The following is a 17,888-nucleotide window of genomic DNA, read 5'->3' on the forward strand; positions in this document are numbered from 1 at the left end:
GTTCTCAAGAGTGGGAAGAAAAGTGATGAAAAGCTGCTTTTCAACTCACCCAATCCTGAAAGCAGCTGGAGGCAAGATCAGCCCTTGTAAATTAGAGCACCATTAGGATTGCTATAACCTATGTTGTGTGGCAACTGTCACATCATGCAGACTGCGGCGATCACCAGAGTGCAAGAATTTCAAGCCATGACCTCAACACTGTGGGGAACGAGTGCAGCTGGGAGTAGACAATGTAGAGCTAGGTTCTAGAAGAATCCCTAGTTACCCTGTTAAGACAGTTTCCTGGCCTTTTTGTACCGCCAGAGTATTGCAAAGGTGCCAGAAGAAGAGCTACAAATCTGGCATATTGTCACTTTGGCTGCACAATTCTAATTAATGCCAGTGTAACCCACAATAGCACATCAATTAATGACCATGGGACAGATTCTAATCTGTTCCACTAGTGTAAATCTACTGACTTGGAGATATATAGATTAGAATCTGCCCCAATGCTCCTAAAAGCTTTAAAAATAAGCAAAGCTTTGAAAGTGTCAGCAAATGAAATGTGCCTGTTGCATCCATCAAACAACTGCCCGTTACAGGTTGTGATGGACCCTCTGGCTTTCTGAGCTTTCCTTTTACATTGTGCTCAGATTGTAATTACAATTTCACTTCATCACCTTGAAGTTAGCACACATATTTCCAACTCCTTCTCAACCATTCATTTTATTCTTACCTGGGAATTCAGAATCTTGCAGGATCAGTCCATCACTAAAGACCAGCTCTAGCTTTCCTTCAGTGAACAAGACAGAGTATTTGAAAACTTAACCAAATATACAGTCACCACAGTGCTTAAATATTAGCTGTACTGCTGTATGAGAAGATTATGAAGGGCCAGATTGAGGACTATAAGGAGCCATAAGGCACCCCTTTACTCCCCTGCCTTCTTGCGTTATGGATCGAAGCATGAGGGAAGGAAACAAGCTTTGCAGAATAGCTATTTCCCCTTCCATCCAAGTGAATAGAGACTTGGCTTCATCCCTTTCACCAGTTCATGTCAATGTAACTGTGCTGGTGTGCAAGAATGTTTGCAGTGTTGTAGCCATATTGGTCCCAGGGGTTTAGAGAGTCAGGGTGGGTGAGGTAATATCTTGTGTTGGATCAACTTCTGGTGAGAGAGACAAGCTTTTGAGCTTACTCAGAGCTCTTCTTCTGATCTTGTTGTGCAAAAGGCACATACATTGCCCCCAAATACTGGGCTGTGTCCATGTAGTGGGTGAGGGCAGGGGAGGGTGACTGTGTAACTGAGCCAGATTTGTAAAGGTATTTAGGTTCCTAAAGATGCAGATAATAGGCATTTAGTGGGATTTTTAACAGTGTCTAGGCACCTAGGTGTTTTAGTAAACCCCGCTCATTGCCTAGTAGCTGCATATTTAGCCACCTACATAGCCTTAAAAATCTGGCCCCCAGACACAATCTGCCCTCTGGTCTGTTCCTGGGATAATGCAGCTATACTCTGCACTATACACGGGGCTAGTGGAAAGCGCTTTACTATTGTTAATTAAAGGCCAGATCCTGCATTACGACAGTCAAGAGTTTAGACATTGATTTACTGGGAGCACAGCTGTGAAGTAGGTAAATATTCTGTGTTATCATCTGTGTGACAGAGATGGCATTTTCCTGCAGTATCTTTGGGAGATCTTACACCGTTATGTTTATGTATCATGTGGGCCAGGGATCGTATGTAATTTCATGGGGGAGGGTAACTATGATTCCTTCAGAAATTAAGAACAGTGGGGGGTGATTTCTGATTCAGCAACCGGACAGGACCTTCGGTCTAAGGGGGGGCCCGGTCTTTTCTGGGAAGGTTTGGAAGGACTTTGGCCTACCGAGGGCCCACAAGACTGCTGGGTGACCTCTGGTAAGCTTTTTAGCATGTCTATAGGAATTTTTATTGTTTTTTTGTATTTTTCTGTAATGTTTTCACTTTAGAATAAATGTGCTGGCTTATAAAGAGCTGTGTGGTAACTTGCCTGTTCCTAGCCTTTAGAAAGAAAGCAAAGCACAGACACGAGTGCGTTTAGGCAGTCTGGCTTGGTGGTATTATTACAGTGTAGGCAGGGAACTATGCAGCCTGGACAAATCCCAGTCAGGGGAGAGAGAAATGCTGGATCCAAGAGAGGTGATGGCTGAGGAGCCTGAAGCCTAGAGTAGGTAGCGTGGTGGACCATGGAGGGGAAATACAGGTGCAGTTGCCTTGAACTGTGCCAGTCTACAGGGCCACATCTCTTTGTTGTTCCTCCATCTCTCAGCATTTCCCCCATATCTCTCAATGTCACCTTGCCATTGCCATTTGCAAAACTGCTGGGAGATGGTCCCTCATTCCTTGCCCTTGAAGAGCAGATGGCCTAGGTTCCGGAACTATTCCCCTTGCTGGCCCCTCCAAGCAAGGAGTGTAGGTGCTTTCCTCCTTCAGAGAAGAAAGGATATTGTGGATATTCGAAACATAGACCCACATGACTTATAAAACAAAGTTTATTTGAAAATAGAAAGAGATAGATTTTAACACATATAAATGATTGCCTAAATAAACATATCTAGATTCACTTTTCCAAAGTTAGAATGCAGTCTTACCCAATTGCTTTCTCTTCTACTATTTCCCTGCATGATTCACAAAAAACCAGTGTTCTGACCCTTTTGTCAGCTACACAGCATCCTGCCCTTTTATCCTGTCAGACAGTGTTGTTTCTGTGTCTGTTCCTTTAAATAAATTGTCCTTCCTGCTCACTCTGTGATGTTCAGGTGAGAATCAATTACTATAGCTACAAAGACCCTTAGACTGGTACTTTGTGTGCTTATTTGCTCTTAAAGGCATGATGAGCCACTGTGTTGTAAATGCTCCTAATGGCCCTATTCTGTGTTCCAGGAGAAGGTATTTGCCACTTTGGGACTATTGATAACCAAAAAGCCTTGCCTTCTCTTTTTCTGATAGTCTTAAATATAGTGGATAAACTAAGAGCATCAGATAATATCCCAGCACCTCTGTAAAATATAATGGATAATTTGTTACTCATCCTACAGTCTCATTTTACATATGGGGAAAATAAGATAAATTAAAGCAATTAAGGAGATGACAATTTACAATATATAAAACTAAAAAGATTTTAAATGTTTAACTCCAGTACTGTGTTATATTGATATATTGTATTTCCTGCTGTCTGAAATATTGAGTTACAAATAAGCTCAGAAAAATAATAACACGTTTATATTACTTTTTACAGAACTCGCTGACACATTCAGCTCTCTATCTTGATCACATTTTTCTCCTCAAGAACAAGGATGACGTTAAGAAGAATGTCTATGTTCTCAAGCAAGCAGGACTGTTAACTTCAGAAATTTGTCTACACACAGAAGTTTCGCTGGTTTAAGTAAAATCAGTTTAAAAATCAACTTAGGTAACCACTGAGAACATCTTTGTGGGGATATATCAGTTTAAACTTGGTTTACACCCATACAGTATATGTGAGCAAAGCCTCATCTATGTGCAAAAGTTGCACCCGCATAATTTATAGTTATGGAAATAAACTGATAAAACTAAACAAAGTAAGATTATACACTGTGCTGTGCATGCACTAGTTTCAGCAGCTACACATTTGAAACCCACTCGTCTACATGGGGAAATTTACTGGCATTACTGCATCAGTATAATTATACTGCCATAGCTATACCGGTATAACTTCCCATGTGTACACTCTGAATTGTGATAACAGTGGCCATTTAGAAGTAACATAAGCCAACCCAAAAAGGGCCATTGTTATTATGAATGAGAGTGTTCACATGGGGAGTTATACCAGTATAGCAGTATACCAGTATGTTAATACCAGGAAGTTTCCCAGTGTGAACAAACCCCAAGTCTCTACATAGTGCTGTGCTGTGTTGATTAAAATGTGTTTAATTTATTGATGCCCTGATTAATTCCACATTAGATAAGCTGTAAATCAATTTTAAAATATGTTTTTAGTTAAACTGGTGCAACTTTGTGTGTAGACAAGACCTTAGGTTAAGACTACCAGATACATTTAGTAAAGGTATCTTCTCTTTTGTTTGCAGCTGACACAGTTACAAAGAGTGCAATTTCCTTGGGCTTATATCTACCTATTTATCTATATATATATAGAGATACATATATCTCACATTTGTTTTTATTATAGAAAAATGCAGCCTCCATGGAAAACTCATTTTAAAATGTCCTTTTCAAACACTGGCTTTTGATCTTGTCAGTTGTGTATTGAGTGTACTCTCTAAGGTCATGTCTATATGTACAGCACTGCAGCAGCACAGCTGTACTGATGTAGTTGTGCCACTGCAGCACATCTGGTGAAGATGCTCTGTGCTGATAGGAGAGAGCTCTCCAGTTGGCATAAAAAAGCCACCTTCGCGAACGGCAGAAGCTATGTCGGCGGGAGAAGTTCTCTCACTGACATAGTGCTATGCACATGAACACTTACGTCAGTGTAACTTATGTCACTCAAGGGGGTGGTTTATAAATTATGCCGACATAGACTGTAATGTAGACATAGCCTTAGTGACTTGTTTTCTCACCCTGGCTAGGAAATTGGATTTTTCCCACTTTCTTTTGAGCTAAAATGGGTGGCTATGACTCTCTCAGACACAATTAATTAGTATGCACATGTTGGAATGTAGAAGAGGTAACACCTCTGACTGTGTGTGACCTGGATTCCTTAAGCATCTAAAGTAGGCTGATCTTCCACTCTCAGTGAAATAAGCTAACATTACAGAAAAAAATTACAAATGTAAAACTCTAGCTGGAAATGTATGAATATTATGACATGCAGTCAGACTACTTGTTTTTATTCAGTGATATAGTCTGGTTTCTACTTCCCTAGAATCTCCCTGGATTTTATCATTTCTTAGTAACATACATACATTTTATATATTTACACATTAATTGTTTTAAATGGTATGAAGAATTAAAGGAGTCTAAATATATGATAAAACAATATACCTGTGAATGTAAAATGGAGACTTTGAGTACATAGTAAGCATTCTCTCCTATTGTCCCAAAAAGAACAATTCCTTACAGATATATTGGCAAATATTTCTCTTATCTCCTTTATTACAGAGGTTGATATTTTGTGGGCATCTCTTGGTCTATTTTAGGAATAGATACTTCAGCAAGGCTTGCTGCCACTGCTGAGATGAGGCTATCTCTTTTCTCTCACATCAGTTATTGTTTTGGGAATTTTTATGTCACCATTCCAGTGGTCAGTACAGTGCAGTTTTACTAGTATTTATGAATTACAAAGCAACATGTATCATTCCATAAGAATCTTTCTTTTATTAGCCCTTCTCTCAGATTTGTGATGAATCTGAGCAAGAGAATGCAAATACATTCATTACAATTTCTCCTATCTTTTTGTCTATTTCATGGTGCCTAGAAAAACTTTCCCTTGAGAATACTAGTCAATCGATGTACAAGACTTTATATATTTTCATGCTCCGCCAATTGTTCTGACTCTGTAGAGGAAGCTCATTGTAGGATTAAGACCAGATTTCTGCTCTGAGGCAAGGCATCCTTATTGTTGCTTGTAAGGATAAATTTGACACTCAAGCAATAGTCCATTTTAGAGTGATTTTCAATCACTTGGAAAAATAACAAAAATTATTGTCACAGGTTGTAAAACTGGTGTGAAATCCAAGAAGGTAGATATGCAGAAGAGATTATGAACTATATCCTGCCCTGGCTAGATTAGCAAGGGGGGGAACGAAGACTGACTTCATTGTAGTTTTGGATTTGCTTTCTTTTCTGTTTACTTTCTTTTACAGGTACCTAATCTTTAAGCTTTTCTTTGCATGATATGTGTGCATAGGTGCCGACTCTGTGGGTGCTCCATGGCTGGAACACCCACAGGAAAAAAGTGGTGGGTGCTGAGCACCCACCGGCAGCCCCTTTATCAGCTTCCCCCAGTGCCTCCCACCTGCCAGCAGCCTCATGGATCAGCGCCTCCTCTTCTCTTCCCGCACCTCCTACCCACTGCAAACAGCTGTTTCACAGCGTGCAGGCTGCTGGGACGGAGAGGGGAGGAGCAAGGATGCAGCATGCTTGGAAGAGGGGGCAGAACTGGGCAGGAAGAAGTGGCATGGGGGTGGAGCAGGGATGGGAAGAGGCAGGACGGGGGTGGATGGGGTGGGAAAAGGCAGGGCGAGGGTGGGGTGGGTCAGAACCTGGGGTTGAGCACTCCCCAGCACTTTGGAAAGTCGGTGCCTGTGTGTGGATGAACTAGAAATAGCATGTTTTTTAGATGAAAGTTTAGATTCTGATTTCATCGTGGGACTTCAGGAGCATGGTCCAAAGCACTGGCATGAAGGCCCTGATCTTGTGCCATTAAAATCGAAAGGAAGTTTTGCTATTAACTTTATTGGGAGCAGAAGATCTATATTGTCTCTACCTTACCATTGTCCAGCCTTGTCTCCAGTAGGACTACTCAAAGTGTGTAAAGTTAAACCTGTGTATAAGGTTTGCAGAAGACAAATCTGGGACTGACCTGGCATTTTCACAGCTTTTTAGTTACTTTTAATTCATTTGTTTTAAAGCTGATCAACATTTTTGAAATCTTAATGAAAAACAACCAAAAACTTTACATATTTTTCCATTTATTAGCCAGCTCTAATTTGTTCTGTGCTGTTTGTTTAATCTTCACTTGAATTAGCAGCCTTTACAGTAATTTAACAAATGTTCTGCTAAATTATTTTATGATTCTTTGTTTTTATTAAAATATCAGGCTTCTACAGTGCGTCTTGGAAGAAAAGCTTTGTGGACTGTTTGGTGTAAGCCTGAGTGATGGTTAAGGTCTGCATTCTCATCCTGGAAGGCACAATCCCCTCAGAAAGGAGATTCAGGGGATTCGTGACCACTCTCCTTTTCTGCATGGGAGCAGGGGCTTGAAACTTTTTTCTATTGTAAAAAGTATGGAACAGGATGAAAACTAGTGGGTTAGATTTGTCTTTAACAGACATGCAAAGATTTTTCATGGACCACCTCTGATTGTTTGTTTAACCCACTTCCTGCCCAGGTCAGCTCCCCAGAGTTTCAGGCAGTCTCTAGCTCTGGTTCTTCAGATGTTCTTCACTGCCCATCTCCATTCTCCAGCAAATCCATGTTTTCTAGCACCATCTCCACTCTGCAGCCAACTCTACTCCCTGGCTGTCTTTGTGTTTCTCCAGTCGACTTGACTTCCTCAAGTGAGGTCTGTCATGAAGGGAGCCCTGCTCCACCCAACCACAGAGATATACATTTGCTGAAGAGCATGTATACCTGAGCTCAACGACTCCCCTTTTTTCTCCTTTTCCCTACCCCTCCATTATCTCCTCCAGATTCCTTGGGTTCAGTGCCCCACAACTCACCTAGTTCTGTCAACCCCCTCCAGAATCCTGACAATTTCAGATAAGTCCTTGACAGTTCAGCAAGTCATTGTGGATAGCTGGAGTCCAGGAGCAGAGAACCTGCAAGGGGTCTACACCTCTGCCCACATGAAAGCCAGACAGTGCTATGGCTAGCCTATTTAACCTTTTCAGGGTGGAGCCTCCCTTGAAGTCTCCCATAGACCTTGGTGGGGTGAATGGGTAACAAAGCAGAGGTGGGGGTAACTGTGGTTTTGCAGAATGGGCAAGTGGGAATCAGGGGATTGTTTGAAGGAGTGATTGTGGGTGGAACATTTTGTTAGTGGCAAGAAACTGGTGGAGCGTTGCATGAGAGTGGTGTAGAAAGAGCATTGCAGGGGCATTTGGTTGGGGGAATATTGTGGGAGATGAGTGGGATGGAACTTGGATAGCTGGCATTTTCTGGAGACCTCTCCTACAGACCTAGGTGTCTTAGTTGGCTTATTAGTCCCTGACAAGACTATTTAAGCTCACTGAGGAGTAACTAGACCATTTAGGCTTCCTGAAGGAGTAGATCCTAGCAAGGAGCTTCAAAACCAGGCCATTTGTAGAAAGGAGAGGTGAGGTATTGTGAATAGATGGCCATGGAAGGGAGAAGGGAGAAATGAGCAATGAATGAAAGGAGTCAGGGAGAATTTGAACTGTGGTGGGGAAAAGGGGATGGAAGTAAGTGATGGAGGAGTTCTGGGGAGTCTGAGGGGACCACTGAGTAAGGTTACATAAGACAGCTTACAAAAATGCTAACTTGAGTGTGTACGTTTGCGTAAAGGCTCCCATGAAAGGGATCTATTTAAAACCTATGATTTTATTATTGTTTTCTGTTTTGTTTTTTTAAAAAACCTCACTGTTTTTCCCCTGTGTTTGAACAAGCAGATCAAATAACACACGTGCCAATTTGGGAATGTAAAGTGTATCATGTCCTGGAAAAAAAAAACACTTCAGCAAAATTTTTTAAGGTGCTAATTTGTGATTAAAGTTTTAAGTATAATTCTGAGCGGAAAAACTATGTGAAGAGTGGATAATGTCAGTTACACTTTAGTTATTATGAGTGTTTTGTTAGGGGGCAGAGCTCAGGTGGTTTGGTGCTGGCTTTTCATTGTGTTCAATGATCTCTCTGTGAATTGGGAGTTAAGATTGGGTCAGAAAGCGTTTATAGAAATCATTATTTTATGTAACAATAAACCAATGTTCCAATCTAGTCTCATCATCTCAAAAAGTTATAGCAGAAATAGAGAGGGTAAAGTGACAAATGTTGAGGGTGATTACAAGTCTGGAAAAACTTTTATATGAAGGAATATTGAAAAGATTGGGGCTGTTTATTTTAGAGAGAAGTGAATAAAAGGTAACATGATAAAGATATGCAAAATTAATGAATGACATAGAGAATCTACTTTGGGAGCTTTTTAATCATTTATCATAATATAAGAACAAGGGGACATTGAATGAACTTGAGAGTGCAATTTAAAACCAATAAAAGGAAATGCTTTTTTTTTACAAAACACAATTAGTCTGTGGAAAACATTGCCACAATATATAGTTGAGGCAAATAGTTTAGCAGGATTTTAAAAAGGGTTAGATGTTTATATGGGTAACATGATTATCCAAAATTATAGTAAGAAATGAAAAGTAACCAAGAGTTTCAGAAGTGATATAAACTTTCATGCTCCAGGGCATAAGCCAACCTCTAATTAACAGAGATTTAGAAAACTTTACTTCTGTAGAGGTTATCTCATAGTTGTGTTTCGTAGACTTTCTTTCACCTTCTCCTGAAGCAGATGGTACTGGCCACTTCAGGAGACAGGATACTGGACTAAATGGATCTCTGGTATGATAATTCTTAGGTTTCTATGTTTTTGTATCTTAGCTTCTGATTTCCATAGTTTCAAGGACAGACACCAAAAGGAAGGACTTGCTTCTAAAGGTGAACTAACATATAACTGCAAAGGCCTGGCTCCTGCAAATACATATGCACTTTGATTAGTTCTATTGACCTCAGTGGGACTATTCACAGTAAGTAATGTTAAACATGCCTGTATGCCCATGCAAGACTGGGCTAAAGTACGTGCAATCATTTAAAAGTATATTAGGCCACGTCTACACACCAGAGTCAAGTTGACTTAAGTTATGTTGACGATCATAGACCACTGTAATTACATCGCTTGTGCATGTTCCTTGTGTTGGCAGGATGTGTCCACAGTTGGTGCTCTGGCACTCACAGATAGAGCAATGCACCATGGGTAGCTATCCCATTGTGCAGCTCACCACATTCCTCTGCTAGGAGTTTTGGGAGTGAATCGTAGTGTATCATAGGGGAGGGATCACCACCACATAATGCAGTTTTCTCCATCCCATAATCCCAAGGGCTTGTGACTACATTTAGTGCCATTTTTCAACTGCTTCTGCAAACTTTGTGCACAGCTGATCCTGCAGTATTTTATGAGCTGTAAACCTGACCAGGAATCCATGCCTCCTGTCCTGCTGTGTGACATGGAAAGAAACAATTCTAGATTGATATTGGCATTCATGGAGCAGTTGCAATGGTGGACCATTGCTATTTGGCTTGGGAAACAAACACTGAGAGGTGGGATCTGATTGTGATGTAGGTCTGGGATACTGAGCAGTGGCTGCAGAACGTTCATATGTGCAAAGCTGCTTTTCTTGAACTCTCTATGGAGCTTGCCCCCACCCTGTGGCACAATGACACCAAAATGAGAGCTACCATAACAGTGGATGTGTGGCGATTGCTGTGTGGAAGCTGGCAACTCCAGATTGCTACTGCTCAGTTGCGAATCAGTTTGGACTTGGAAAGTCCACCATGGGGGTTGTGGTGATGCAAGTGTGTAGGACCATTAATCGCCTCCTACTACAAAGGACTGTGACTGTGGTCAATGTGCAGGACATAGTGGATGGTTTTGCACCAATGGGATTCCCTAACAGTAGTGGGGCAATAGATGGTACACATATTCCAGTTTTGGCCCCAGACCATCTTATGGTGGAGTACCTCAATAGAAAGGGCTACTTCTCTATGGTACTGCAAGCACTAGTGGATCACCAGGGTCATTTCATTGACATCAGTGTGGGGAGGTCAGGAAAGGTGCATGACTCACACATCTTCAGGAACACTGTCTTGTATAGAAAGCTGCATGCAGGGACTTTCTTTCCAGACCAGAAGATTCCAGTAGGAGATGTGGAAATGCGCATAGTGATGCTGGGAGACCCAGCCTACCCCTTATTCCTGTGGCTCATGAAGCCATACACTGGAAACCTTGACAGCAGCAAGGAGCTCTTCAACAACAGGCTTAGCAGGTGCAGAATGACCATAGAATGTGCATTTGGCAGATTAAAGGGTCACTGGTGCAGCCTTTTTGGGAGGTTCGACCTCAATGAGGAAAATATTCCCGTGGTCATAGCAGCCTGCTATGCTCTGCACAACATTTGTGAAGTCAAGGGCAAAAAACTTCCCCGGGGTGGAGCATTGAAGTGGATTACCTGGCAGTTGATTTTGAGCAGCCAGACACCAGCACTATTAGAGGGGCTCATTGGGGGCTATTTGAATCAGGGAGGCTTTGAAGCAGCATTTCAAGAGGAAGGGGAAAGGGAGAGAGAGCTCAGTGGTTTGAGTATTGGCCTGCTAAACCTAGGGTTGTGAGTTCAATCCTTGAGAGGGCTATTTAGGGATCTGGGGCAAAAATTTGTCTGGAGATGGGTCCTGCTCTGAGCATGGTGTTGGACTAGATGATATCCCTTCCAACCCTGATATTCTATGATTCAACAATGAGTCTCAGTAATGTCTGTCTCTAATGAAATGAGTCAGATGTTGTTTACTCACCACATCGAATGACCCTTGTAATGATTCCTGCCTGAGCATTAATTGTAGTCTGCAAATGTGGTGATTGCCACCATGTATAAATTTCTGTTGCAACCACCTTGTGGAGATCACAAATATAGAATCTTGGTCTTTGTAAGCCAATTTTTTTATTAAACAGCAGTGCAGACATTATTTCTTACAAGGGACCTGACAGTGAGCAGCACTCTCTGAAGTGAGGATCTCACAGCTGTGTGTAAATCTAGCTGTTTTTATGGAAAATGTCCCTAGGGGTGCAGTGCAAGGGGTATTGCAATGGGCCAGGAACGTGAGAGGAATGTGTTGGAGGAGCTTGGAGAGGGCAAGGAAGGCAGTTCTGTATGGGCTGCAGGGGGAGTTGAGCATGCATGTGTTCTGCCTGCAGTGCAGTCAGGGACCACAGCATCTCTCTTTGGTCCTCCATAAGCTTTATTTTCCATTCCTGACCCAGTATTATCCGCTCCTGGCCCTCTCTCTTCTCCTGGCTATCCATTTCTAGTTTTTTGTTTGTCTCTCTCCACACGCTGTGCTCACTGTCACCCTCATCTGATGACTGCAATACTTAGCAAAACATGTTGTCCTTACTCCTCCTCGTTCGCCTCCTTATCTGACGGAGGTGTTCTGCCAGTGTGTAGGAGCTGGCCCTCAAGGGCACATCTGCATAATCAAAAGAAACAATACAGAGTCAGTATTGTGTGCGCACTCACGGCCTTGAATCATAAAAGTTACATAACCTCTTTCTCACTTTCCCTTGGCAAGCATGGTGAGGGCACTAAACACAGCATGTTCAGCCTGGGGATACAAGACAGGACAGAGGGTCTGGGTGGTTTCAGAAGGGGATCAGTACAGGTGCCTATGAACACTATTCTAAATACTGGCACCGTTTTCCACAGGCAATTGAAGCAGAAATCACACTACTGAGGGTAACCAAAGATGCAAGGATGCATCTCCTGCATGCATGCGGCTTCTGACTGTGTCTGTATGCTGCTCACCGTGTGCTGCTTTGGTTCCTTCAGAAGTAATTGCTGATTGGCATGGCAAAGTTTCCTACAATGGGGGAAGAAACAAAGCAGCTCTGCCAAGAAATTTTAAGCAGAGGATTGCAGTGTATTTGCAGGAACATTTCCTAGAGATCTCTATGGAGGAATCTTGGGACATCTCAGTGTGATTAACAAACTTTTCCTCAGGGCCCCCACTGTGTAGCTACACAGGGGAATGTGAAGCAGATGCAAACAATATCTAGTATTGTTAATTTCAATCCCTTCTCCCATGTGCACCATATAACAAAATAAAAGACACTCAACCTTATGTAACTTCACTATCAAAGCAAAATGAGTGCTCCCCTCTCCTGCTAGAGGCACGCCAGAGCTGGATTGCTGGGATTCGCTAGACTCCTCTGGAGCCAAAAAGAGATCCTGGCTCACCACACCACTGACGAACCTGTCGTCTATTCCACATCATCCTCCAGCTCAACCTCTTTGTCCACCACTTCATCCTCAGGGTTGACTCTGCTGGCTGCTGCCTCCTGTCCCTCCAACGTATCCACAGGATTCGTGGCAGTGGAGGTAGAGTCACTGCTGAAGTTGGCATGCAGCTCCTTGTAGAAGTGGCGTGTTTTTGGCACCACATCAGAGCGACAGTTGGCCTCCTTCACCTTCTGATATGCCTGCTTCAACTCCTTGATCTTAGCCCAGCACTGCTGCGTGTCCCTTTCATGCCCCTTCTCATTCATACCATGAGCAATTTTCTCGTAGGTGTCAAAGTTCCTACAGCTGGATCAGAGTTGTAACTGCACAGCCTCCTTTCCCCACAAACCCAGCAGATCCAGCAAGTCCAGTGTACTGTAGGTGGGAGTGTTATGCTATACAAAGCACACGGGATCTTTTCAGGGAGAAAAGGCAAATACACCGCATTTATTGAAAATACAACAGTGAGCATATGCTTTTCCATCACACACACACACACACACACACACACACACACACACACACACACACACACACACACACACACACACACACACACACAGAGACAGTCCTGCCAGTTGATGTTTATAGTTACTAGTCTGTTGTAGCTCGAGTCAATGTAATGGCCAGTTAGATTGAGCACAAGTGAGGAGCTGGCCTCAGTCGGTCGCTATCTGATGCTCCAAGGCTTTGCAGGACTGAACCCAGAGTTCCATGGCAAAACACCCCAGCTTTATAGTTAATTGTCATTTGAGTCCATGCATTTTGCAATGTTATCCTGTAATCATTAGTCCTTAAGTGGTGTTAATTTTGGGGTTTTCTGCTGTTATCATTTGATGGTTATTGTTGGGCTTCCCATCGTTATCTCCTATTTGTTGTCTTGCCTTCGGGGGTGTCTGCTCACCTCTGAGGTCGTCAATGCTGCTAACATCTTTAGTATCGGATACAGTGGATGTTTTCTGATTGTCTCCTGTTTTTTCCAAGTCTCTTACTTTTTCTTGACCATCTGGACATTTGTGATGGCTTTCACACCTTATCTTTTCCTGATGCATGCATTCCTCATTCACACAATCTCTTACAGAAACCTTCAGAGGTATACAGACAGCAATACTTTATATTCAGCAGAATATATTGTAAATCAAGCCTTGCCTAATCTTATAACTAAAACAATTCGCATTGGGGCTTCAGGCCCTCAACATTCCTCTAACCTTAACATAGATACAATACAAAATCCTGTCTCTTACTTACTAAAACCTTAAAACAAAGAAATGTATATTTAACTAGAGTGCCTAACTTGTAATACATATAGGAAACAATCGTAGACATTATAACTTATCCTAAAATAAAAGGGTGACCATAATCAGTCATAAGGATTGTTCTGGTCCGTCATTCCTTTCTGCTGTTCAAAAAGGGTGGCTGAGGATGAAATCAAATCATACAGTAATTCTCATAATACAGTTATAAAATCCTGCTCCTAAAGGAGCGTTTTTGTTGTGGTCAGCTGGGAAGATGCAATGTGAGCTGTCCACGCTGAGCAAACAGAAAGTGGTATTTCAAAAATTCCCAGGGCTTTGTTGGAGAAAAACTCAGTTCTCACTTTTTGGTTGGGTGCAGCAAAGTCAGATACTTTATTTCTCAAGCAATTGCATAGAGGGAGAGAGTGTGCTAGGACACAGGGTTTCCCCCTCCTAGGCAGGTCTCTCTCAGGGTAAACAATTACAGCAAGCATTTATACGTTTTGTTATATATGTAAGCAGAGTCAGGATGAGCTCTACCCTGACATCTGGTGGTGAATTATGGCGAGTGCGGAACAGAATATCAGAGGCTGATCATGTTTGCATAGGCACACCCAGCACGCCGAGCATAGCCCACGGCAGCCTAAAATGGTTACGTTGACAGCTGTGGGATCCCCAATTTCTTTGTTATTGGGGCAGGAGGAATAAAGTGTTGTCACCCTGATTATGTGAATGAGGAACTATGAAACTGCTTTATGACAGAGAGTTTCACCATCAATTAAGTAGCACTCGCTAGACAAGGGACATGGGTGCCAAAACCCAGTGAATTGAGAGAGGTTGGGGATAGGTGTGTATGTCTGATGGTATGGGCCCTTTTGAGGGCCTGGCATACCAATTGCACTGCCTTCTCTCTCTCTCCACTGTTGAATAGCAGAGCTCATTTTGATTCTATTAGGAACCTAGCTAGAGGCTGCTGAGCTGAATTCACTTTGGACCAATGGTGCAACAGCACTGGGGCTCCCCTACTACAAGCTGAAATCACGAAAAGAGCTAAGATCACTGAGTGCTGTGTAACTAGTGGGGGAACTGAAGATATATTGCTAAGTGGCTGGCAGAGCAGTTTGCAGAACGGTTGGAGTGGTGAGCACAGCAGAGTGGAGCTGAGCCGTTTGTAGGGACAGCTGGAGTAGTTCATGGGACGGCTGGTGGAGCGGAGCAGTGTGTGGGATGGTTGGAGCGGCCCACGGAACAGTGACTGGAGCAGAGAGGAGCAGTTTGCAGGGATGGCTGGAGGAGTGGAGCGGAGCAGAGCTGTTTGTGGTGAAGGTTGCAGCAGATCTCCATGGAGAGGCGGAGCAGTCGGCCTTGGCCCACGTAAGGTGCCCCTTTACACCCCGTGTGCACCCCATTTCCACCCAGGCTGGGAGGGTAAAAACTCTGTTGATGAACTTTTGAATTCTGGGGTGGCATTGACCAGAGACAGAGATGTTGGGGTTGTTGGACTTCGGGGTGATTTGGACTTAAGACCCTGAGGGGGAAAGGACATTGCCAAACATACTTGGAGGTGGGTTTTTTTAGCTTATGGTTTGTGTTATAATCCTGTTTGTGGTGTTTCTCCAACATGATGCCACATTGTTTCCCTCCTTTATTAAAAGGATTTTGCTACACTCGGACTCCGTGCTTGCAAGTGGGGAAGTATTGCCTCCTAGAGGCATCCGGGGGGGTGAAATGTAAATGTCCCAGGTCACTGGGTGGGGGCTCAAGCCGGTTTTGCATTGCGTTATTGAAACGGAACCCCAGGATACTGAACCCGGCCTTTGTTGCTGCCAACTCAGAGGGACAGAAGGGTTACACATACAATAATAAGCAACAGCTGCATTTTGTTTATACATAAGTCATCTTGATATCTTATTTTTCTCACTTCTATTTAGACTACAGCCTACGTTCCATATCTAACACAAAGTTGCAGCAACTACTCACGCAGTTCTTTTCCATTCACCTCACACAATCCTCACTTCTACAAATCTTGCGTTATTAGTGTTACAGCTAGCCTGACTCTTGCTCACAGAGGTGAGTGTTTGCATTGAAATCCCTTTCAAATCCCTGCCAGTTCTTGCTTTACTTCCACAGCTTTAAAGGGGGAGTGGTATATGCCTGTGTACCTGCCTGCAAGGCAGCAAAGTAGAAACTGCTTACCAGAGCAGTGTGGGACACCTACCGGAGGCCAGTTCGGGTGACACAAGTAAGGCCTGGTCCACACTACGCTGTTAAACCGATTTTAACAGCGTTAAATCGATTTACCGCTGCACCCGTCCACACTACACTGCTCTTTATATCGATTTAAAGGGCTCTTTAAATCGATTTCTGTACTCCTACAAAACGAGAGGAGTAACGCTAAAATTGATATTACTATATCTATTTAGGGTTAGTTTGGACGCAAATTGACGTTATTGGCCTCATTCTTTTACAGTAGCTATCCACAATGCATCGCTCCAGAAATCGACGCTAGCCTCGGACCACGGACGCACACCACCGAATTAATGTGCCTAGTGTGGACGCGCACAATCGACTTTATAATATCTGTTTTATAAAATCGGTTTTAGCTAATTCGAATTTATCCTGTAGTGTAGACGTACCCTAAGTGCAGTGTCTTGTTGCAAAAAGCTCTATGACATTCATCAAGGTAGTTTTATGATGTCTGCGTAGCAGGAGAGTTAAATTGGCTGGAGGAGTACTGTTGTGTGTATACATCCACTGTTTTGTCAACCAAACCTGACTTTGGTTGACAAAACTGTGTAGTGTAGACAAGGCCTTAGAAAATAGCTTGGAGAAATAGAGTAAAGTTGCAAACCTTTGCCACCTTAATATGTGTTCAAAAGCTTCTATGTCTTATTTCAGAGACTCACTTGTCAATTCAAATGCGTACACCGAAACGCTCAAGTAATTGCTTACAATAGACCCATTCCCATAAACTTCACTTAGCTAAAACTCTTGGCTTCAGTTCCTGAATGAGGAATGCAGGGTCAGTCTCACAGTGAAGAACATTTTACAAAATAAGGAACAAATTAACTACTTCTTGACTTTATTTTCAGTAATGCACTTTACAGCTACCCACTCTAATATCCCTGGCTGTAGGTCTGACTTAAATTTCAGAAATATAGCTGGGATGTTCATGTTCTGCATTCAAAGCCCATTGCAGTCAATATTTATTAACTTCAGTGGACTTTGTATCAGGCCCTATTACAGTAACTAATATAGAAAATGTAAATGAAGCTCTGAGGAAATGAGAAAAGCCACACTCAATATTCTGTAAGTGGTCTCTGTAAAATAAAGTCTTTGTGCTATTTTACACATTCTTTACTATAGTAACAGTAAAGGACTGATAAAGAATTTGGGAACCCAGCTCTTATAGAATTTCAGCCCACCCTAAAGACCTTCTGGAATACCTGTTTTTTATCCTTGAGAATTTTATCTTTAATGAAGTTTATGATTCTTGTACACTAGTGTATGATGGATGAATCTGTTGTAGAATTGTTTTCTTCTTTGGGTATGTTCACACTGCATTGTAAATCCGGGACCGTGGAATCTAGGCTGTGGGCTTGCATTTCCAAACCTTCCCCTTGATCATCCACACTGAATTGTAAACCTGGATTTACAGTTGCTGGACCTGGGTCCTAGAGCTGTGCTTGTGCATATATACTGCACAACACAGACCTTCTGACTTAGGTTTTCAGCTTGAGCTGCATCTCACTGCAAAATGGCAGGGCTTGGATCTGAATCACAGTGACTTTGGTTCTGACTCAACCCCCTAGAAGAGTCCTAGAACCTGGTCCCCAAGTGCTTTTTTACCTGAGTCAGGCTGATTTGTGTATGGATAGAAGGCAGGGCTTGGGCTTACAGCAG

General features: G+C 42.7%; 1 protein-coding gene across 1 annotated transcript in view; it reads left to right on the plus strand.

Annotated features, from left to right (window-relative positions):
• The window catches only part of FGF14 (fibroblast growth factor 14), a 674,793-nt gene that overhangs the window by 448,408 nt on the left and 208,497 nt on the right, over window positions 1-17,888 (plus strand). The window lies entirely within an intron of this gene.

This window comes from Gopherus flavomarginatus, chromosome 1 (assembly GCF_025201925.1).
Source record: "Gopherus flavomarginatus isolate rGopFla2 chromosome 1, rGopFla2.mat.asm, whole genome shotgun sequence".
In the NCBI taxonomy this organism is placed as follows: domain Eukaryota; kingdom Metazoa; phylum Chordata; order Testudines; family Testudinidae; genus Gopherus; species Gopherus flavomarginatus.